Source organism: Sycon ciliatum, chromosome 12, assembly GCF_964019385.1.
Source record: "Sycon ciliatum chromosome 12, ocSycCili1.1, whole genome shotgun sequence".
Taxonomy (NCBI): domain Eukaryota; kingdom Metazoa; phylum Porifera; class Calcarea; order Leucosolenida; family Sycettidae; genus Sycon; species Sycon ciliatum.
Window position 1 is genome coordinate 19980776 of NC_088654.1, and position 25506 is coordinate 20006281.

At 46.2% G+C, this 25506-nt stretch overlaps 1 long non-coding RNA gene across 1 annotated transcript in view; it reads right to left on the reverse strand.

Annotated features, from left to right (window-relative positions):
• Window positions 1-1611: 1611 nt before the first annotated feature.
• The window catches only part of LOC135827831 (uncharacterized), a 42891-nt gene continuing 18996 nt past the window's right edge, over window positions 1612-25506 (reverse strand). The window contains exons 2-4 of the long non-coding RNA XR_010555557.1: window positions 22147-22327; window positions 16288-16602; window positions 1612-2031 (exon numbers count right to left, since the gene is read on the reverse strand). This is a non-coding gene — a long non-coding RNA (uncharacterized LOC135827831). The remainder of the gene's footprint in view (window positions 2032-16287; window positions 16603-22146; window positions 22328-25506) is intronic.

A 25506-nucleotide genomic window follows, 5' to 3' on the forward strand; every position in this document is an offset into this window, starting at 1 on the left:
GACGACTCCTCATCTTCCGACTCTGACGAGTCATAGGCCACCTTGAGCCGCATCGCAGCAGGAGATGACGGCTGCGATCCGCCTCGCTGTCGACACCGATGTCGGAACCAAAGAACGTTTCATCCTCATTCTGAACTTCAACGGCTAATTCAGCATCCACTCCCCACCAGGCTCGAGCTAGCTGTAGACAATGACTGCCGTGTGTGCTCTGCGAACAGCTCTGGCGTCCGCAGCCATCGCAACAAAATCAAGGAACACTGGAGTCGCCACTCGACACCCCTTCAACTTCAAAATAAATTACTTCAAGCCAAGAGTTCAAGAAGTCGTCGCGCTGTTTGCAGCGCAATCAAAAAATCGTTGAACGTCACAAATCGAACTTTTTTTTGTAAAAATTACGAAATCTCTAAGGGTCGTTTTCGCTGATTGCGGCTCATATATAATAATTCGCTCCTGCTCTTGTAGCAGTTGAGCACTCTTGCGTGGGGTAGTGCCTTTGCTGTTTGCGTTATGCAGAGCTCACTGACTTGTCAGTTTGAGCACTCTGGCAAGGTACGTTCGGGCCTGATTGGAAATTTTTATTTCCATTGCTATTAGGTTCGGCCTCATTTCCTCTGTGCTGCGCTGACGAGTCCACAAAGGACGAAACAGTTCTGTCCGCAGATTGAGTATATATATTTTATATTTATGGACGAAACAGTTCTGTCCGCAGATTGAGTATTTCGCTCCTGCTCTTGTAGCAGTTGAGCACTCTTGCGTGGGGTAGTGCCTTTGCTGTTTGCGTTATGCAGAGCTCACTGACTTGTCAGTTTGAGCACTCTGGCAAGGTACGTTCGGGCCTGATTGGAAATTTTTATTTCCATTGCTATCAGGTTCGGCCTCATTTCCTCTGTGCTGCGCTGATGAGTCCACAAAGGACGAAACAGTTCTGTCCGCAGATTGAGTATTTTATATTTATATATTTATTTATTTTCCTCTGCTTCTTCTTCATAAGCGGTTGACGGAGACTCCCTCGATTTAGGCTAAGGCCTGTGGAGATTCCATAAATACAAATACAATCAAACTCACCCACAGCAATTCCCTTGCCTTAGTCTTTCTGACACTGACCGTTAGGCCCCAGCTGCTTGCACATGTGATGATGCTGGATGTCATCGCTTCAAAGGCAGGCCGAGATGTTGTGTACAGTGCAGCGTCGTCATCAAACTGGGATTCTGTGACCTTTGATGACAGGAGCTTGCCCTTCGCCGCTCGATCACCAACTAGTTTCCTCCCGACTTTATAGTACACCCACACCCACACCCACGCACGCGTACACGCCCGCACCCGCGCCCGTGCACACGCACACACACGCGCACCCACACGCACACGCACACATACACACACACACCTACCTACCTACCTTCTTACCTACCTACTTACCTACCTACCTACCTACCTACCTACTTACCTACCTACCTACCTACCTACTTACTTACCTACCTACCTACTTGCAGACAGCGTATAAACGATGAGCAACTTTCTCTGACATACGAAAACACTGCCCGATATGTTTGAGAGTGGTTCCTGTCGTCAGTACTGGCCACCAACATGTTTATCTATAACAGAATGAGGATGCTGATTATGCATGAGGTACTGTAGGGCACAACACACACACAACATTCTGTAATGGCCGGTACCAAACTAAAGGCCACCATGTGTACTTACTTTCTTCAGTGGTAGCGATGACAACAGTAGCACTGCTCGAGTAAATGGTTGATAGTGTGTAGCTTGCGCGGGCTGTTACAGTGCATGTGTACATTGTAGCATGGGTTAGACCATCAACCATTGCAGTTACATTGCCAGGGAGTAGAACACCGCTAGAATCAGTAGCTCGGACTGTTGCTGTTGCTGGTCCTGATGGTGATGATCTCGGACATGACACGACGTACTCTCTAGTACCTGCTGCATTCCACTGTAAATTAGTCAGAGCAGCCAACGTTACAACCAGAGAAGTTGGGGCTGGATTCACACCGAGTATGGGTACTATTTCTGGATCTGTGCAAAAACGAAAGGAGAACATTTGTGGTGTAGAGGTATATTGAAAAAGTTCCTTTTCAACAGGTCAGTATGCTGAAGCATAGTATGTTGCAGCAAAATTTACGCGTCGGGTCTACACGCCACCGATGATAAATTGCAAGAGGTTCAGAACGCACGTGCACCGACGAATGTCATGGAGCTCGAGTCATTATTGGGTCTGGTGAATTTTTATTGTCAGTTTATTGAGAACTGGGCTTTGCTCGCACAGCCTCTCTACGATCAGCAGAAGCGCAACACCGCTTGGAAATAGAGTATGGCTCATCCAGAAACTGTTGAAATGTTGTCTCACCATCCACTCTTTACTTGCTCTTTCCCAGTACAGTTGCCTTGTTATTCACCCTGTCGGCATTACGGAAAACACTCACCAAGTTTTTACTTGTAGAAAGGAAAAAGGACATAAGATCCCAACTTGGGTGGCTCAGAAATATCAAAGATAAGTACAGAAGGGGGAAGCTTTGCGAAAACGAATTTTACAAGCCGAACGCCAAACTCCGACAGTACTCCTCATGCATGACCTAAGGAGTCAAATTTAAGTAGTCAAATATATTGTGTATTTGACTAAGCAGTCAAATACGCGATATATTTGACCGCTTAGGTATCAAGGAAATTAGTGGGGTCAAATACTGAGAAGGCGATAAGCAGCATTATCAACAACGATACACAGCATTATCAACAACGATACACAGCATTATCAACAACGATACACAGCATTATCAACAACGATACACAGCATTATCAACAACGATACACAGCATTATCAACAACGATACGCAGCATTATCAACAATGATACGCAGCATTATCAACAAGGATACGTATAGATTATAGACCGGTTAGGAGGTCTATACAGGATATATAGACCAACTATGAGGTCTATAATCTATTTATCGTGTTCTCCACGCAATAGTTTCTCTTCATATACGACATATCCTTGTAATTCTAGTATTATACTATAGCCTATACCGCAATGTACGGCATTGCAGGATCAAGGTCATTGTTTAAAGTACGTTCAGCATCGGTAGCACAGTGGCTGGGTGGTAAGGAAGAGTGACTGAGATTCACAAGGTTGTGTGTTCAAATCCCATCTTGTGTATTTCTGCTTTCTTCAAAAAATTCTTTTTCTAAGTTGGAGAGAAAATTTCCAAGTCCAAGAAATTCTAAGGAGTCAAAATGGAAGTTTCCGGAGGAGGAAGGAGGAAACTGTAGTTATCACCAACCCTCACCGCGCCCAGCTCACGCCGCTACGGCGTGCGACCTGAGCTGGGCACCCTGCCCAGTATGGAACTGGCCTCAAGACAGTCACGTATTCGGCAGCCCAGTGAGCTGTCTACCGGATCGCAGCGTTTAGAAGCGCCAAATGCGGCAGGACCAGTCTCAGGCTGGTCGCGTAGGCGGCAGGCCGGTGGGCGACCGGCAAGGCTGCATTCGCATTTGGATCACCGAAGTGATACAGGTGCTTCGACGGCACTCCGTGGCGCATCAAGGAGGCATCTGGGGCCCAGGCAGCCCGCCCGTAAGCGCACCACCGTATCAGGTATGCGCAGGTGGAGCAGCAGAGCAAGATGTGTGCCTGACACTCACCATCATCCGGTCGACCGCATGGTTGTGCGACTTTACACAGCCGTCACTCATTACTTGCTATTGCTTGCAGAAGGCCAGAATTTTTTTTCTTTTTTTCGCTCTTTCCCTTCTTCCAGGCACGGCTTCATGTTAGAGCAGTAAATTGCAGTTAGGGACTCAGCTGAGTCAAGCTGGACTCAGCGTGTCAAGTTTGGCATAATACAATAAGCGCGCTATCCCCAAACAGTTGTGTGGTTATTGTGTGAGTGTATATGCAGGAGTCCGCGGTCACGTGAGGGGGGAGTGATAATATAAGTAGTCAAATATATTGTGTATTTGACTTAAGGGGGCTCAACCCCGAAGAGGGAGCAAAAATAATTATGGTAAATCGATCTGAACTGTGTGTTTTCAGATGGCCAGACACCTACGAGGTGAATTGCTATTTCAGGACATTGTACATTTCTGGACATTTCGAGTAAAATAATTTTTCGTCGCATGTAGAGTCAAGTCAGTCAGGTTGATGAAGTTTTTTCTTGTTGTAGTTGACAGCTGGGCTGTTGTAGTTTCTCCTCGTATCGGCGCCTTGTTGATAGCCTTTTCTTGGGAGGCATTTCAACGAGTTTTGTGGTACTATGTCGCATGAGAATTTTGAATTTTGAGTAAAATAAGAAGTAATGGACGAATCGTTGGCTTCCCCATGTGCACTCCACTTCAGACGCTGTATAGTCTTGGACCTGTTGGCTGGAAGTGTGAAGAGGCCAACTGCAGTCCACCAATAGAAAAAATAACAAAAATGGTGCAGTATAGGATGCCTATTGACGCTATTTTACTTTCATGTCCAGAATTCAATACACTGAAATTTAGGCCAAAAATTGGCCTGTCGAAAACATCCTGCTATAAAGTCTCTGGGATCACAGCATGAGCAATTGTCACATATTTGGAAAGATGAAGGATTAGGCCATACAATAGATACAAAAAGATATGAAAAATGTAAAACACACAGCCAGTGGGCCTCTATTTTATTTTCATGTCCAGAAATTGCTATTCACCTCGTAGAGAACTGGTCTGGGGTATTTCAAGGATAGGTCTATTATGTGGTTCCCCAGCTATGGGGGTGTAATTGTACCTATGTTTTTCGGCAAAAATTCAATGATTTTTCACTAAAGGCGTAAAATTCCAGTTGGAAATGCTTCAAAAATCCTGAAAGTGGGTATGGAGGGGCCTACAATACTGTCTCCTTTAGAAAATGTCCACAACATATGACCAGACCACTGTGAGAGGCCAAGGTAGCCCAGAATGTGATTTGGCAAAACGCGTATTTCAGCAGACCGGACTTTAGACTTGTTTGAATAGTGGAGAATCGAGACAATAACATGGTCCATTTCATGGTCATTATCTGCTCTTCAAGGCCATAGGAAGGCTCTAAAAAAATAAATTTTTATGTCTACCATCTCGTTTCTCCGTGAGAAACAAAATTTGTGACGGATTTTGCATATTCAACTTGAAAGTCAGATTCAGCATTGTTGCCAAAATGAGTGTATCGACTTCATTCAAGCTTCACTTTGACTATGTAGGGCGAGAAGCATTTTCTATAGACCAATCCCAGACAATACCACAGGCCACAGTCACCACTGAATTGTGTTATTCACATCTTTGTTGTATATTGTGAGTATGTACATACATCGTCAGGCGAAATAGCACGTCATAGTACATTTGAGATCAGCGGGAAGAAGATGACGACGTCCACTAATTCAGTATCTGTGCACACGAATCTGCTGTGTGTGTGACTCTGTGTGTCAGCTATGATATCATCTTCTGTGGTTCCATGCCTAGCATGTACGTCTGAACCATCCTGCAAAGTTTGAATGACGTAGGTTGAGCGATCGATCCGCGAAACATACTTTTTGAAATTCTCTTCATAGTATATCTTCCACCTATGAAATTTCGAATTTCTTCGAAAAAAGTGCTGAGAGGGGTGGCTTGCAACCTCGATATGGCTTGTTCCAGGCATGCTTTGGAGCCATCTTCTGTTGAAGTAGTGGCAGGGATCTGCCCTGCAACTGCTACAACAAAAAATGATTCGATCTGAGAAAGGGTGAGACCGCGAATCTCCGTTGAATATTGAGTATTTCAAGCCTTTTCACGACGAAGATGGAGTTCTTTTTGGAGATGAACGGCGCGGCAAAGGACATGGTGTCCGACTTCTGGCGTCTGTTGAAGCCAGGGATCATTTGTCCAGTCAGGTCGGCAGCCTAACCGTCGGTAAGCTTGTGTTTGGATCCCGTTCTGCTCGATGTGGTAGATCACAAACAATTTTGATATCGCACAAATTGATCTCAGCATCGTGCGTACGGTATTTTATATTCAGAAAATCCCAAAGTGTCTCTGTGTGGCCGTCCTATGCCACGAGAAACTCCAATCAGGCTCCTATGTCCTCTGCCTTCATGATTGAATGTCCACTTCGTTTGAACAACGAACACATCAATCGAGGAGGGCTTTGCAATGAAAAATACAGCTATACTGGAGCTGAAAAAAGAAAGAAAAAAACGTGCTCAGGATGAGACTCGAGTACACGCATACTCTCCCAGCAGGTGAAACGCAAATTTTTGTGAAAAATGCTTGACGCCGACTGACCAGTAATTTCGCCTGACGAATATAATGTACATACATGTAAGAAAGGGTTTGCTCCCCACACCGGAGCTCGCGCTACATACATACATACATACATGTACATAACGTTACATACATGCATGTGTATATCAATGTACAAAACAACGGCTTATAAGTATAACGCTGTCAATGAGCAACTTGAGTTGCTTGGTTACTGCTGGATGAGATGGCTAGCAGCCACTGTTGGTATTGTGGGTTCGCGCCTCCAGTGTGCAGCACAACGTGAATGTTTGAGCAGATAACTGCAGCATCATCACGAGTGGTAGAAAGTGGGGACGATGCTGCACCTCCTGCAGCTGCTGGAGTACTTGTGTGGTCTGGAGCAGTCTGTAAAACAGGGGTGTTGGTGTTGGGTCTTGCAGCTGCTAGATGATGTGTTATGCGTTTTGTAATATCAGAACTCGTTGTGACTAGCACACGCCCAACGCCACCCGGCTCGTGCAATAATCCAGGGATGCCAGTTCCCTGATTCCTCTCAAATGCCAACACCAGATGATTGTACCTGTAGGCAAGATATTATATAACGTTGTTGTTGAAGAATATTTATACTTCTACAAACACCCATGTTGCAGCGAAACTCCCACTCCAGCTTGTTTGCTGAGACTGTGACAGAAGCCTGACTAGTGCTGCAATGTGTACTGTTGTGATTCATGATTTCAGTTGACATTCCTTGCCTTGCCTTGCCTGGGTAATATTGCAGTTCTTCACAACATGCATAACACAATTTTATGCTGCATTCACAGTCTAGGTCAAGGCCGAGCTCATGAAAATGTGACAACTTGACCATGCATAATATTACGTGTCTGTGACTCTCTGCTCAAGTTGTTCTACAAGGCATATTGCCAATATTTCAATATTCAGTTTTATAGTATAAACAGATTCCTGTCATAGTTCAATGATACAAGCACAGCCATACTACCTTGAACCCACATCCTTCTCCTGAGAAACACAGGCACATGTCAGAACTCACCCAGTGCAGCCTTAGAAGTTAGAGTTCATAGGATCCATGCTTTCCACTCCATCCAGCATGAGACTCAAATGTCTGACCAAATTCTCCTGCCCACACACAGAACACTTCACTGGCATGTCGCTGTGCTGTTCCTACTGGCTGTTCCAGACCACACTCATTACTCACAGAGATCAAGTCTCTACTTGCAGACACTACACCCTGACTCCACTATCCCCAGGTACTGCAGGTACAAGACCAGTTTTTCTCTCACAGTCGTCAGTAACATTTTTATCTGGCGACTGGAAAAGAAAAAAATAGATATCGTTCCAAGTGCCACTCAAGTGGATGCACTTGAACTTGAGAGAAGCATGTCACTTACCTGCGCTCTGAGACTGGTACATGTATCACTGGTAGCTGGGCTCTGGACAATCTTGCGGGTTTACTTGTCTTCACTGGCAGGCGAGACTGAGAAAAGGGCATATCTGAGCTAGAAGTTAGAACTACACGACCTGAAGAAGATTGAACACCCTTTGTTCCTGAGCGCCCACGAAAACGGACGTGCCTATTGATAACTACAAGTACTTGACACGAAGCTCCATAGCTCCATCGCCGACATCCAGCAAACCAAAATGGAAAATACAAAACGTTCAAACTGTTCAAGGACTGCAGTTTCTTTGATTTCTCGCAAAATAAACTTTTGAACACGACTATTTCTCGCAAAAAAACTTTCTCCAGCCGCGGACAAAATGTTTTCAAACGCGAAATTTTGCATAAAATCATGCCCAGATTTCGATGCGCGCGCAGAAGTACTGAGCCCCCTTAAGCGGGATTCACAGAAGCTTTTTTGCGATGCGACACGCGATGCGACGCGATCTGCGATGGATGCGTGCGATGCGAACTCGCGAAATACCATTCACAGAAGAAGTCAGCGATGCGACAAAGTTTTGCTGATTTGGGTACGTCACCATGATATTCGCGCGGTTTGACACAAATTGTAAAAATTTCTAGGCAACTCTTGCACCTTTGTACAACTTTGCTGTAGAAAAGGTCAAAATCGTACACCAAATCGCTTGTCGCATCGCATCGCATCGCAAACGTTGAGCCAAGCTCAACTTCTGCGATGGCCTGCGATGGCCCTGTTGCGGCAGTTGCGTGGGGTCCGCGATGGTTGCGATTTGGGGATTTCCCGGTTTCGCGGCTGTCGCATCGCGTGTCGCATCGCAAAAAAGCTTCTGTGAATCCCGCTTTAGGCCTCGGTCACACTACGGCAAGTTTGAAGATGGACGCAGCGTCAAGTCGCAGCACTGGACGCAGACGCGGGGTCACACAGTGTTTTGTTTTTCTTGCAGCTCATGACTGCCGCGGCCTGGCGCATTTGTCTACGTCACAAAATCACCAGAGAAACTCAATGACGACACGGATTCCCACGGAAACCGGCCTTTTGTTTATTATACAAAAAATTGTCGGACAAAGTTTTCAAAATTTTCATTGATTTTTGATTACAAGAAGACGAAAGATCCACTCGCGCACGATCGTTGTTGTTTCTTTCCGAATTTGAAGCCATTTTCAGTTGTAGTGTCATGGATCAGGCAAGAAAAGTCCGCACCGCAGCTGTGTTTCTCCTGACTTCGTCATACTGGTTGTCCTTTTTGGGGCTCTTGACGACAACACAACACGCACAAGTCAACAGGCTCCAGTTGGCCGATGACCCACTCAAACAACTGGTCCTTTCTCGACATTATTTTCTTCTCAGAAATCGTCTCGCTCTTCCGCCAGGTTCGGAGCAGAGCAGCCTCGGCCTCGTAGGTCCACGGACTCGTCTCGAAAAAAAGAGGAAACAAAACAAGCCTTGAAGAGACGAATGTCGAATGACTGCTCAACTCGAGCCTTGAAACTAATTTTACTTGAAAGACACTGTTTTTCCGCCAAGCGTCACTCCCATCAGCGGCAACGCAGCCGATTTCCCCACGTCAGACGCAGCAGCGTCTGACGCTCAAACTTGCCGCGTTTGCGTCAGTTGCCATGGAAAAGCTCATGATTCTGACGCTGACGCAGCATTTTTGCCGTAGTGTGACCGAGGCCTAAGCAGTCAAATACGCGATATATTTGACCGGTTAGGTATCAGGGAAATTAGTGGGGTCAAATACTAAGAAGGCGATAAGCAGCATTATCAACAACGATGCGCAGCATTATCAACAACGATACGCAGAATTATCAACAATACGCAGCATTATCAACGATACGCAGCATTATCAACAACGATACACAGCATTATCAACAACGATACGCAGCATTATCAACAACGATACGCAGCATTATCAACAACGATACGCAGCATTATCAACAACGATACGCAGCATTATCAACAACGATACGCAGCATTATCAACAATGACCCGCAGCATTATCAACAACGATACGCAGCATTATCAACAACGATACGCAGCATTACCAACAACGATACACAGCATTATCAACAACGATACACAGCATTATCAACAATGATACACAGCATTATCAACACCGATACGCAGCATTATCAACAACATACGCAGCAGTACCAACAACGATACGCAGCATTATCAACAACGATACGCAGCATTTACAACGATACGCGGCATTATCAACAACGATACGCAGCATTGTCAACAACGATACGCAGCATTATCAACAACGATACGCAGCTTTATCAACAACGATACGCAGCATTATCAACAACGATACGCAGCAGTATCAACAACGATACGCAGCATTATCAGCAACGATACGCAGCATTATCAACAACGATACGCAGCATTTACAACGATACGCAGCATTATCAACAACGATACGCAGCATTATCAACAACGATACGCAGCATTATCAACAACGATACGCAGCATTATCAACAACAATACGCAGCATTATCAACAACGATACGCAGCATTATCAACAACGATACGCAGCATTATCAACAACGATACGCAGCATTATCAACGATACGCAGCATTATCAACAACGATACGCAGTATTATCAACAACGATACGCAGCATTATCAACAACGATACGCAGCATTATCAACAACAATACGCAGCATTATCAACAACGATACGCAGCATTATCAACAACGATACCCAGCATTATCAACAACGATACGCAGCATTATCAACAGCAATACGCAGCATTATCATCAACGATACGCAGCATTATGAACAACGATTCTCAGCATTATCAACAACGATACGCAGCATTATCAACAACGATACGCAGCATTATCAACAACGATACGCAGCATTATCAACAACGATACGCAGCATTATCAACAACGATACGCAGCATTACCAACAACGATACACAGCATTATCAACAACGATACACAGCATTATCAACAATGATACACAGCATTATCAACAACGATACGCAGCATTATCAACAACATACGCAGCAGTACCAACAGAGCGAGTGTCATGTGCCTGCGTGGTAGCCGCTCTGTTTTCGCTGTACATGCACTCTTCTTCTGCCTCCCTAGTTGCTGCCGAAGCTGGCACTTCCCGTCATTAATTAATTTTTATAGTCTTTAGTTCTTTAATATTATTATTTGCCATGGCGACCCCCGTAAGCCCACATAGCTGGCAGGGCAGGGTTGGGCCTTTTTTTTTTTACTTCACAGGTGTAGCATTTTATCAGTCATTACGTATGATTTATACAGTGGCAGTACCAGGCGTGGGCCATCCCCTGGATTATCAACAAAAAAATTTTACAGCACTTTCTGACTGTATATAGTATCTAGTTACAGTGGTGGAGAGTTACTCTTAACTCGTTTCCATATGTCCTTTTCCTTTCTACTTTTAATAATAATAATAATAAAGAATCAGAAATTTTTAGGAAATTAGATGCCACATGCCACGTACTGCTCTTTTCTCTCCGAAACTCAACATTTGCAAGCCAGATATGAAAGAAAGAAAAAAATTAATCATCAGTCAGACCACCGGGACTCGAACCAAGGACCTTGCTATTCGCAAGCAATGCTCTAACCAACTGAGCTACAGTATGACTCTTATCCACAGTGAATCAGAATCATAATAATAATAATAGCCCGAAGCAAGTATGTCCATGTATGTCTCAAACCATGCGTCCTTGAGGCATAAGCCGCAAGAGGCTCCACCGCCGCACCGTTAGAACCTTCAGCTCTTGAATACTCTCATCCGTTCGCTGAATTGCAATATCACTCGCTTTAGTGCTCTACATTCTGTAGGAAAAATTGTGAAATTGTGGAATTTGTGGATTCAACAATAAACAGGGTGTCACAGGGCAGTGGGAAGTGATAGGCCCCTGGGTTGTCTTCAATGTAGTAAATGTATTTTATTATTATTTATTTTTTTACAATGATCACAGCTCACAGGCAAAGACGAAAAATTGCATAGTGGGAGCATAGTGATGGTGAGGCTTTTTGCCCTCAGCCGACCTGAGGTCTCGACGTCATGGGGACATAAAACGCACCAAAAAAAGAAGAAAAATGAAAGGAGTGACAGGTACATGATACGAAATGTTATCTGCGCAATCTGCACCGTGCCAGTCCAAAAGAACGTTCGGTTCTAAAATGTCTTAGTGTTCTTTCGGACTGGTGTGGATTGCGCAGATGCATGTACTACATTTAAAGGGGAAGTCCGGTGAAAAATTTAAATTTCAGGGTCGGTAGATTTTCGGCCGCTGGGTCGAATGGTGTTGGTCCCACGTGTCTCCGACAAAGCGTTCTCAAGATATTCCAGTTTGAAAAACTGAGTTTCGGGGGGGGGGGGCTGCGCCATGAAGTCATGCGGCCGCGCCACACCCTCCGCAACGTCATAACGTGCAGCTAGGTCAAATGGAGTGCGTGAAAGCAATAGTGTCAGTGCTATTTCAAATGATTTGGCGACCGATAGTAGGTGGTGCAAGCGACCCCGAAGACGTAACTCCTTGTGAGAGTGACGATGCAGCCATGGCTGACCTTCAGGAGTTCGGTCTGGGGCTGAGAACCTCGGTATTCAGCTGATGAAGAAGTGGCCGCGCGGTCCGGTCAAGAGTGAGCGCTACTGAGTTTTCGACTGATGAAGAAGCAGCAGCTATTGCAGATGAGGCTGGTATAATTATCAGATCGCTGGAGAGCAGAGTCGCCAAAATGGAGAAGAGTGATGCGAGTGCTCTAAATGTTGTTCCATACCGATTCGCTTGGACTCCAGTAGCCTGGCACATGTTGATGTTTTAGTGCGAACTTGACATATTTCGGACTACTCAATTGGAGAACAGTGCAGGCTCTTTGAACCACGGGCATGACTCTTCCCTCGCAACGCTACGGGATCTGAAAGTTCTAGGTCCGGGAGCTGTTCATAGCCAGTGTCATGGCCGCGCTTGGCGGGTTTGTGACTTGGCTTAGATCAGTCTAGTGGCTACCCAGGTAGACGACCAATATAGTCGCCATCCAAGTTGCTAGCTCACATAGAACGACAGGTTTCTAATTCCACTTGAACAGTGTTTATTTGAACCATTGCAGTACTAGATCGAAAGATCAAGTGTGTAGAGTCAAAAGACCAAAGCAGGAGAGAGTCGGAGTGACTCTCTCAGAATCGAGAGGAGTAGTGAGCTCCCCGAGAATCGAGGATGAATGTTAGCAAAACAGCTCCTTATATATGCTACATTATGTGATCAAAAGTATACAGTGGCAAGAATGCGTAAGGATTATTTCTATATTACAAACAGTGGTGCAATATGTGCAATCAGCCAAACTAGAATATAGTACAAAGAATGATCAATCAATACGGGGAGCTCGCTCACCCACATTACATCAAAGGACTCCGAGGCTCTTCGTGCGACGGGGCCTGGAGTATGCTGTCAGAAGTTGCTGCAGCTAGAGCACGCCGCCTCCGTACGCTGCCTTGGTCTTTGTTTACCCTTCATCTCCTGCCCGTAGGCTCTTCCCTCTCATTACCCCGTAGGGTGCTTCACGGTCAAGCCGTGACCTCTCCCAAAAAGGGATAACGGAGTCCGCAGTGCGCGAAGCACTTGCAGGACCCTTTACGTCGTACGACGCGAGAAGAGGGGCCTTGCTTGCTCGACTAACAAAGGTATCAGCTCCCTTGCAGGACTAAGCAGGGTCCCCTCAAGCTCAACAGTGTAGTGAGTACAATGCTGACGACTTGTACTGAAGGTGTAGCCGCCGTACGACAACACTTGTGACTCGAGGCCACGAGTTGTAAGCCATGATTGCTCAACTAACGAAAGTGCCAAATCCTTCGCGGGACTAATCATGGTTCTTACAGAACTCTAGAATATTTCGGAGCCCAGCTTTTGGCTGCTGAATCTCATTGCGTGGTCGCTTTCACGACGAGTCTGATCCGGGTCATGACACCAGCAATCGCATGTCACCACGTACATTCAAAATCAACATAATTTTGCGAATCGACCTTTTTTTCAGGATCACTTTTCAACGAGGACGAAGCAAAGTCGGCCGAACGAAGCCTAGAGGAAGAAAATCACCCTCTCCACTTCACCATCACGATACTGACATAGATACGAGATGAAACAACTAAAAAATCCACAAGAAAACTGTACGGCCATCATCGCGCTGACTTTGGTCTGACTCTGGTCTGAGAATTTCTATCACGATCAAATATGTACGAGGAGCACTCAAAAATAAGCCACAGACGTACCCGTCAGGCGAAATTACTGGTCAGTCGGCGACACGCATTTTTCACAAAAATTTGCGTTTCACCTGCTGGGAGAGTATGCGTGTACTCGAGTCTCATACTGAGCACGTTTTTTTCTTCTTTTTTTCAGCTCCAGTATAGCTGTATTTTTCATTGCAAAGCCGTCCTCGATTGTTGTGTTCGTTGTTCAAACGAAGTGGACATTCAATCATGAAGGCAGAGGACATAGGAGCCTGATTGGAGTTTCTCGTGGCATAGGACGGCCACACAGAGACACTTTGGGATTTTTTGAATATAAAATACCGTACGCACGATGCTGAGATCAATTTGTGCGATATCAAATTGTTTGTGATCTACCACATCGAGCAGAACGGGATCCAAACACAAGCTTACTGACGGATAGGCTGCCGACCTGACTGGACAAATGATCCCTGGCTTCACCAGACGCCAGAAGTCGGACACCATGTCCTTTGCCGCGACGTCCATCTCCAAAAAGAACTCCATCTTCGTCGTGAAAAGGCTTGAAATACTCAATATTCAACGGAGATTCGCGGTCTCACCCTTTCTCAGAACGAATCATTTTTTGTTGTAGCAGTTGCAGGGCAGATCCCCGCCACTACTTCAACAGAAGATGGCTCCAAAGCATGCCTGGAACAAGCCATATCGAGGTTGCAAGCCACCCCTCTCAGCACTTTTTTTGAAGAAATTCGAAATTTCAATGGTGGAAGATATACTATGAAGAGAATTTCAAAAAGTATGTTTCGCGGAGCGATCGCTCAACCTACGTCATTCAAACTTTGCAGGATGGTTCAGACGTACATGCTAGGCATGGAACCACAGAAGATGATATCATAGCTGACACACAGAGTCACACACACAGCAGATTCGTGTGCACAGATACTAAATTAGTGGACGTCGTCATCTTCTTCCCGCTGATCTCAAATGTACTATGACGTGCTATTTCGCCTGACGTTTATCGCTCTCTACTCCTTTTTCAAGGCACAAACGTCGACTCTCCACTTTCAAACCAGGAACCAGACATACCAGTGGTCCTTTTTGCTCCATGAGCCCTGGAAAGGTTCACCAAGGGGCGCAGAGCAGCATCCATTCCAGAAAAAGAGCTAAAATACGAGTGAGACTGCATGCCCGAGTACATGAGTACATGTATGAGTACATGCAGAAAATAGTCAATTTCAGCATTTCTGCTCCAAACAGCAACTAGCTTCGACTAGAAACAAAGATTACAACAAAGGATCAAACAACAACCATTTTCTGCAGTTTTTTTGCAGATGGCTTCCTTGTGCTTGGCCCAGCACAACAAAAATCACACCTTGGAGGAGTACAAAAATTACAACTCTCAGATGTCCTCGATTGCTGGCCATGCGCTGTTTTGTCACTTGTCATGGTTGTGCACTCATCGCTGTAGCATAAAATAATGAGGCGGGCCGAGAGCGGAAAACTAAAATTTTCTTTCTCAAAGCACAACCACCGGCACCGACAAGGAGAAACGCACGTTCTCTGACTACATGACTGCAGACAATACGACTGATACGAGTGTAGTACATGACAAGTCCGTGTGCTGACTAGTTTTCTGAGTCCGTGTGTTGACTAGTTTTCCAAGTCTTGTAGTAGTTCCGTTTGTGATGAGTTTGTTGACTACACTACAGCTAGCATGCACGCAGCGCATTGCTAGTATAAAGCCGTGGACTAGTACAGTGGTCCCTCTATAATCCGGCACCATTTCTGCCACGAAAATCTGCTGGATTAGGGAGGGTGCTGGATTAACAAATCTGATTTACTGCTGCAATGTGCATGAAGAGGACATTTTGGCTACTGAAAATTGTGCTGGTTTATCGAGGGTGCTGGATTATAAAGTGCCGGATTAGAGAGGGACGACTGTACTACTAGTAGTAGTACAGTAGTAGAGGCCAGTGCATGCCGACGGAAAAAGTCCAACTCGGAAACGGCTAAAATACGGCATAACCTTGAGGTTTACCGAGCTGAAAATCACAGGATACGTAGTGTTTGTAACACTGAATCGAATCGCTTTGGTCCGATGAAGCTGCGACAAACGGTTCCCTATCGAACGCGCTCCGAATATGGCCATTTTGTACGCAACTAGATAGTGTGGCTACCTGGCTGCACACTGTGACGTCATCACCTGGATCTGGGTGATGCGCGCTCAAATTCGCACATGTTCCATTGGGCGTATCTGACGAGCCATAGGCCGCGGCTTCCTTGGACAAAGACCATTCGACTCAGCGCCCCGAACTCTACAAACTGTGAAATTTATATTTTTCACCGGACTTGCCCTTTAAGAACTACATGTAGTGACTATAAACCAGCTTATTGTTTCAAGATACAATGCGCTTACTTGCACTGGGAGTGGTAGTGGAGACAGCTGCCGTAATGTTGGCCTTTACTTGTGTCACATCTTCAAAATATGCCATGGTAATATTGTATGTCGAGTTTTCCTCCTGCGAAGTGAATGGAATGGTGACATCACCCGACGTGTTCGTAACACATGAAGTGATGTTATGTATTACCGAACTTGTTGAGACACCAGAAATGGTAGTCCTCTCCAATTCCCAGCAATATTTTGCAGGGGTAAACATTGTGGCATTCAGAACGAGTCTGACGTTGAAACTAGTTGCATTAACACTTTCAAATGTAGCTATTGCCGTTGCAGCTACACGAGAAGTAAATATAAGAAACATGCAACATAACAAACATCAAACAGGATTATGCTATTATGTCCACAAATATCAAAAAAGTATTCTTTCTAGACCAACCAACTCAATGTCCACTAACACCACAAATTGCTTGACAATCAGCTCATGCGATAAAATGGGTTGTGTCAACAAAAATGATTAGGCTGGCGGCGGGGACACCCTAATGCTGCACTCGGCTCAGCACTATCCAAAACATTTCGTTATCGCACATCACGATACAGAACCCTGAGTAATGCATACAGGGAAGTCATGTGCGGAGCTTGCAAATGGAAATAGAAAGAAGTAGGCTTGCAACGAATATTCTATAAGGTTAAAACGAACGAATACTTTCCTTATCGGACAAATATCGAATATCATCGGCATAAAGTTGATTCAATGCATTTTGGAAGCACTGTGGTGCATCACGGGTGTAAATGCAAAATAGCAATAGGCCGAGCACGGAGCCTTGTGGGACGCCTCTTGTGCAAGGGCGGGTCCCACCTAGCTGTTGCCCTACTCTTACTCGCTGGACGCGTCTGGTCAGGTAGCTTGCAAACCAAGCAAGTGCAGTGTCAGCAATGCCAAGCATCTTCAACTCGTCAATGAGCTCTTGATGCTTAACTCGGTCAAAAGCTTTGCTCATATCTGCAAACACTATGCCGCAGCACTCGTTGTTATCAAGGGCTTTGAGCCATTCGTCGACCACTAGCGCTAGGCAGTCCTCACACGAGCTGTTGGTACGGTAGGCAAAGTGATTGTCGGGCACGTACATGATGTTGTGTAACTTAAAGAATGCAATCAGCTGCTCCAAGACAACTCGTTCTAATATCTTGCTGCATATGGGCAATAATGAGACTGGTCTGTAATTAGTAGAGCTTTCTGCATCGCCTGATTTGAAAACTGGGCTGACTGTGGCATTCTTGAAAATATCTGGTACGCACTCTGTGCTCAGAGATTTATTGATAATATCAGTGAGAGAAACTGCTATGGAATCACGACCATGCTTCAGCACGGCTGGTAAGACATTGTCAGAGCCAGGTGACTTACTTGTGTTTGTTGCTTTGAGCAGTGTGGTGATGTGCGCCACAGTTACGGGTCAAAAATGGGACAGTCGAGCAATAGTAGTTGGCTGTTGGGTGGCTGGGCGTAAACATAATTATGTCAGCAGGCTGGCTTGGATCGTGCACTACGTTAGCAAATGTCTCTGTCAAACTACTGAGAGATGCAATTGGCTGATTTCTTACTTTCCGCCTGCCAGACAGACTGTTAAGAAGAGCCCACTGACCTCTAGGATTTTGTCGGAGTGCCGAGAACTGGTGCATCAGGAAATGGGATTTCAGTCTCCTACTCAGAAGCAACCCCTCGCGTCTGACAGAACAATACTGTTGCCTAAGAACCATATTCCCAGGCTGCGAAAGGACTCTACGATGCAGAGTAGTTCTGCGCTGCAGCAGCTTCCGTAACTCTGGTGTTGCCCACGGTTGAGGCTTAGGTTTGGGACAGAGGGGTAGTCTAACTTGTTTAGATGGAGCATGCGTATCAGTAACAGCAACGATAGACGTTAAAAGATGGCAAGTTTGACTGTCCAATGTTGAAAATGAGGATGAGTCCTCGAGCATCATTCAGTAAACTCAGAGTAGTTGTTAGTAACTATTCCTGGTTTTCTCACAACCTTAGTTCTCTGGGTTGCTGGGGGCTTCCATTCCGGTATTACAATATCAAGGCGGACTAGGGGGTGATCAGTAAGATCTGACATGGGAATGATCTTTGGATTGGGCAATGGAAAGGTAGTGGGTTAGGGTAGCTTGATACTAAGTCACAAACTGGTCTTCTGAGCATCCTTCTACGCAGGTCATGAGTGGATATAATTATTATGGCTTCCACCCCTCATGGACAACTTTTTTTCCATGGCGTTTTCGACTGAAATAGCCCATTTCCGGAAGACAGGGCGGGTTTTACAGCAGGAAATTGCCCAAATACCCCTCATAATCATTTTTGTTTTCCTGCTCAGTGAATATACTCGATCGCGTTTGGTGCTCGCGGGCAAAAAAGAGATTTCGCAGTGTCCGGTTGTTCATGGATGGGGGGACCATCATCACTCAGCTTGTTCAGGAGACGACGAGTATCGCTGGCACCCACGCCACAGTTTAGACACTTGCATCAAATCAAAATTTCCAAAAATATTCTGCATCTGCGTATACAAGCGACCGCGTTGAGTTCTGATTTTGCGTTTTCTTTGTACATTGATACCCTGTTCTCTCAATGCCATCATGTTCCTTAGGGTCTCAAGGCACTGTCACAGACGACGAAGGGTAAGCGAATTATATTATTCTTTAAGCCGTAAGATCTAAATGGGAACTCACCCATTACTGGCAATGCATGCATTGAATTGGTTGAATTCCCAAATTAACTTGCAAGCAAATCCATACCTGCTACAACTCGAAAAATGAACCCACGAGGAATTCCCGTGGCCCACAAACGGCCCAAGGCATGATATCAGTGATAGCTGAAGAGATCCACGAGCAAGAAACTACCCGCGCGCCGTCAGTGATATTACCTTCCGTGAAAAACTCGCGAGCTATGATTTCGCTTAGACTGTGGGGTCCTTTCGTGCTCAGAGCTGGGCAAGGATGTAGCCACCCTTTGCACTCAAACGGATAATAGCTATGTAAATACTTCATTCAAGCCCCACTGGAGGCAAGTTTCAACTAACTCGGCTTTCAGAAAAGCGAAACTCGTACAAACAAACTGGCCCAATATCCGGATTTATTGGCATTTTTATTTAAAGGGGAACTGTCACCAAAAATATTCTTTGTCTTATCTTGTATTTCTTTGGCTCCTGATCACGATGGTGTTATTCGTTTTTTCTGCGATGACTGGAAGTGGGTGAAAACTTGAAAAGAAGGTGCCCAAAATTGTCCCGAAGTACCGAGTGACTGAGGTCAAGTCCGAGCTGGACTTGACCTCCACGCGTACATTCGTCGTCAAAAACGAAGTCCACCCCGTGTGCTGGTCGATCGTGCCAACTGTTCGATGTACGGTGCACGTGTGCCTTCTGAGTTCAGACACTGATGTGTACATTGTACACAATGAGAACGCCAAAAGGGACTAAACCAACAAAAGTCGACAGCATAATAGTCGCACTGGTAGTTCCTCCGCGAAGCTACAGCTCTTTGTTTTGTTTGTGATTACAAAGGAGTGGAAGGATGTTTGTTTGCTGTTAGTGTGACACACATCCCTTGTACTTGAAACAGATTTCGTTGTATTGAAGGTGGCAGAGTTGCCCACGCGGCTCTGAAATGAAAGACATCGGAGCCGCGGAGTGGCCCACGCGACTCTGAAATGAAAGACGTCGGAGCTTGGGTTGGTGGTATTATCGCCGGCCGGAGGTGTACTGTTTTCTGCAAACACACTCATCATCGTGTTGTTCCTCACACAAAAAGTTCAAAAACAACGACATAATTTCATGCTCACACAAATTTAAACTAAGATCCTTGCGGAAGAAGTCAAAAAGGTGAAAGCTCTGCTGCTTTTTTACTTTGATTTGGCTATGTAGCTACGAGGGTCTCTGCCTCTTTGGCATTCTCCTTCTATCCGACGAACCCATGATCTGTGTCCGAGTTAAGAAGGCACCGTATGCCGTACATCCGAACAGTTAGCTCGATCGACCAGCACACGGGCTTGACTTCGTTTTTGACAACGAATGTATGCGTGGAGGTCAAGTCCGGCGTGACCTCACTCGGTACTTCGGGACAATTTTGGGCACCTTCTTTTCAAGTTTTCACCCACTTCCAGTCATCGCAAGGAAAAATGAAGTACACCATCATGATCAGTAGCCAAAAGACTACAGGACAAGGCAAAGAAATTGTTTGGTGACAGTTCCCCTTTAATTATTTTTATGATCGATTTTATCACTGGTATGGAAACGGAGCGTCTGGAGAGCGATATATACGAGAGAGCTTGGAAACTCAGGGCCCTACACTATGCTTTTAGTCGAGCGAAAGCGACGCAAACTGAACTCTCTGCTCATTCTGCCAATAGTTTCTCTTGTAAGGGGCCGTCCGTAAATATCGAACTTTTTTCACCAAACGAATTATTTTAGTTTAGACCCAACCCCTCCCTCCCTCCCCCTCAGAACGTAAAAATTGTTGACATATACAATGCATATACAACAAAACCCGCAAGTGTGTAACTGCTCCTATGGCCATGTACATGTATCGAACTTTTCTGAAACGAAATTGATCAACCCCCTTCCACCCCATAACGAAATTATTTCGTTTCGTGAAAAAAGTTCGATAATTATGGACGACCCCTAAAGACGCTGTACATGAGCTGAACTACCTTCGCCCAGTGGTTTGCAGTCGGTACAAACTCTTCTTGGCCTGTTCTTAGCGTTTTCATATCCATCAAAAATTCAAAATCCATCACAACGTTTTTGTTAACGGAGGAAGTTTTTGTGGACCCTGGCTAGCTAGCGCCAGACGATACTGCACTATCGCCCTGCATGTATTCCCCCGATACACTTCGCATACATATTATGCCAGGCCTCTACAGTCTCTCATTTCTTGGTGCTGTCCACTTTAATGCTATACATACTGCTACTATACATATTCATTCTCTTGATGGTACGGTACGGGACAGATACGGGATAGTGTCAGGCGTGGCACAAACAAACAAACACGAAATTAAAGCTGTGTGGACCCTGGCTAGCGCCAGACGTTATTGAAGTAACATCTTCTGCATAGCTACGGGAATTAAAATACAACTATACGTGGTCCTCTTCAGGCACAATCTTTCTCTGCCTACTCAAGCTCAACTGATGAGGGGTGAATTCCCCGGAACACTGTGGATCGAGCAGGGAGTGGTGCTTTCTCGCAAGTTTGCTGAGTCAAAGGCTCGATGGACTTCTCGTGTGCTCTGGATGGCAGTCGTGAGTCAGTCAATTGTCAAGTCAAGTCGGCGGAAGAGCGCCGTTTCCAATGTGGGGAGCAAGCCCCTTCCTATCGATTTCATCAGCCGTAAATATCCGCCACCAGAGTGTGCAAGTCCCGCATACCCTGCTGTACGGACACATAGCCAGCAAACCCATGTCATCACGTACATTGAAAATGAACATAATTTTGCGAATCGACCTTTTTTCGTCATCACTTTTCAACGAGGACAAAGCAAAGTCGGCCAAACGAAGCCTAGAGGAAGAGAAAAGGTTTAGTTATCACCCTCCCCCTGTAACAAAACCTAAACGAAAATATATTGACTTGACAACTAGAATGGATTGATATCTCGGCTATCAATGTCTTTCAAAAGGAAACTCTCCAGGACCCACCCACCAATAAGCGAAACGTTTTCGTTTCGTGTAAGAGATCGACGATTATGGACGGATCCTTACTTCTCATTGCCCAGACAAAAACAATGTGATCTTCATGAAAAGTATACAGGTCATAAACCGGGAAAGGGTCCAACCTCAAATAGAATAGCGTCCCTTAAACTAACTCAAAGTACACATCAACATAAACTTGGCGTACTGGGCATTGGTGCCGTAGTAGTATTATCACCCATTGTTCCAGTGGTTGGCATTACGGACGGTGGTTCCTTAGTAGTAACAGCTTCCATTGTTCCAGTGCAGGTCCCCCAGAGAATGCTCAAGAACAAGAGGAGCAGCGAACACTTTGTTGCGCCTGCTGCCATGGTGTAAACAGGTTGAAGCTGCACAAAAACACAAACACATGCCCACGCACACAAACACATGCCCACGCACACAAACACATGCCCACGCACACAAACACACGCCCACGCACAAAAACACATGCCCACGCACACAAACACATGCTCACGCACACAAACACATGCCCACGCACACAAACACATGCCCACGCACACAAACACATGCCCACGCACACAAACACATGCCCACGCACACAAACACATGCCCACCCACAAGGCGTAAACATTCAAATACACGTACAGTAGGTATCGGTTATAGCGTGGGTGTTTGAGAAACGACTTTCTATTCTTATATCCGATATTTCTTACACACGATCCATCAAGTGTGCCATATCATATGCATGTGTGCAGGGACAGGAAGATCATCGTACGTGCAACGTAGTGCTACTGTGCATGTGGCTGGTCATAGTCCCATTGGCCATAGGCTTACCATGTGGCTATCCAACATGAGTTACATGACCACAACAGTTGAACCTGCAGCACTACGACGCAACGCGAGTCAGATCAGAACTGCATGGGACAGATGTTATTACTACAGGTGATACACCTTGTACTAATCTCAGTGGCGTAGCCAGGGGGGGGGGGGGGTGCTTTGGGTGCCCAAGCACCCCCCTCAAAAATTTCAGGTACCATTTTCGTACTGCTGTGGATCTACGCCCGCCCGCGATCGAGACTCGACGTCAACAAGATCGACGCCACACGACGCTGCGCTGCACGACGGGGCCCGGCCAACTGTATTACTGGGCGTGTTGGCGTACATATCCACGTGTCATTATCGTGTACCACGTGGGCTGTCCCTGCCGCGCCGCATGCAGGTTGCACTTGAGACTGCATGCATGGCTGCACATGCAGTCATGTTCTCGCCGGTGACAGGCGCAGTAGTGCTAAATTATTAATTTTTAGTACAATGTAGTACTACCAGTACTGTAATTTGAACTAGTACTACCGTGGTAGTATAGTTGTGTGTAGATCTTTGCCTTTGAATGTGAGTTTGGTCGTTTTCGGATGCACTGCGCATTGTACAACTACCGGTATATAGACTCGCACTTTGTGTAGCTAGACTTGGTAGAAGTGAAAGAGAAGTGTCAACGTCGTTTTGTGATCCGCAAGTCGAATGGATTCTTATGAAAATGTCGATCTTGAAGTATTTCAGTCGAGGGAAGTCGAAGAGACCAGATACCAGTAGCAGCAGTGCCAGTGCCATTTCCGAATCTGACGAATCTAATTGCGAAATTGTCGAAGTCGAAGGCTCGGAAGAGCCGCAGTTGTCGCCCTTGGCTGTACCAGTCGCAGTCGTCCGAAATGACATCGGTACCTTCATGGAGGACATTGCGAAGGGTGCACCGCTCGACGACGACGTGATGTTTGCCCTGCTAAAGGACCATGTCCAACCGGATTGTTCGTTTGTTTTCCCGAAGAATGGTGGCCGGTCTTTTCAGCCCCGCTGGCTCGATGTATACAAGCCATGGCTGGTGTTTAGCCCTTCGCTTTCCAGCGGAGTCTGCATTCCATGCTGTCTATTTGCAAATGCATTCCGAGGATCGTCGCTCGGTGTTTTGGCAAGACGTCCCTTGACGAACTTTCGGAAAGCACTGGCGCTCCTGGATGAGCATATGGGGAAAGCCTACCACCAGGACGCTGTGGTAAGAGCTGACGGCTTCCTCAGTGTCATGGAGGGGAAAACGAAGGACATAGCACAGCTGACCAATGATGGACTCGCGGCTAGGGTAGCTGCGAATCGCGCCAAGTTGGAGGCGATAATCAAAATCCTGATCTTGTGCGGCAGACAAAATATTCCTCTGCGAGGTCACAGAGACGCCAGCACAAACAAGGAGGCCGCGGATTCCGCAAACTGTGGAAATTTCTGGGCTTTGATGGACTTCAGAGTGGAGGCTGGTGACAAGATCCTAGCTGGTCATATTGCTTCTGCCCCAGCCAATGCAACGTACACGTCAGGAGATATCCAGAACCAACTGATCGACATCATTGGTGACCAGATTGCCCAGAGGATTGTTGATCGGGTCAAGGATGCTGGATGGTTCACGGTCATCGCTGATGAGGTGACAGATGTGGCAAACAAGGAGCAACTCAGGTTGGTGTTACGGTACGTGGACCTATCGACAAAGGTGGTTCGAGAGGATTTTGTCGTGTTCGTTGAGTGTGCAGCAGGAGTTACCGGAGAGGCCCTCGCTAAGCTGATCACGGATACCATCACCAGTCTTGGCCTTGACCTTGGCAAGCTCCGTGGACAGAGCTATGACGGAGCAGGCAACATGGCAGGAGCCAGGAAAGGTGCCGCTGCCCGTATCACAGAGAAGTACCCCCGAGCTTTGTACCTGAACTGTGCCTCGCACTGCCTGAACTTGGTGGTCGTCTCATCTCTGCAAGATCGTTTGGTGCAGAATATGATGGGCGTCGTCACCCGAGTAGCAGTTTTCTTCGACTCCCATCCGAAACGCCAGAAAGCGCTCGAGGCCGCTTTGAATGATGCAGACGAGGAACCTGATACATCCAAGGTAAAGGATCTCTGCAGGACACGGTGGGTGCAGCGACTTGATGCACTGGAATCCTTCTTGGCCCTTCACCCCATGCTTGTGGTCTGCTTCAATGCAATCCTGGATGAAGGTCCCCAGGCGTGGTCAAGAGATTCCATTACGGATGCGAATGGTTTGCTGACGGCTATCACCAACACCGACTTTATCGCAGCCTTAGTTATTGTCAACAAGTGCCTTCATTACGTGCGTGGCATCACCTCCAGTCTCCAAGCAGAAGCCAAGGACTTGATTGCAGCAATGCACGATGTGAGTTCCGTCACAACCACACTGGCAGAAGTCCGAAGAAATGTGGACAAGTACCATGGTGAGTGGTTTAAAGTGGTGAAGTCCATATGTGAGGCAGTGCACGTTACGCCATCACTTCCTAGGCTGTGTGGTCACCAGACCCAACGGAACAACGTTCAGGCCGATACGCCCGTCCAGTACTACCGACGTGCCCTGACAGTGCCCATTCTGGACCACATGGTGTCGGAGATAGAGGCCAGGTTCACGCCGCTCGACTCGACCGCACTCCAGGGCTTCTGTGCCATCCCAGCACTGCTGCTAAAGATGTCCATGGACGCTGCGAAGTCCCAAGTACAGGAGCTGGTGAAGCTGTATGACGAC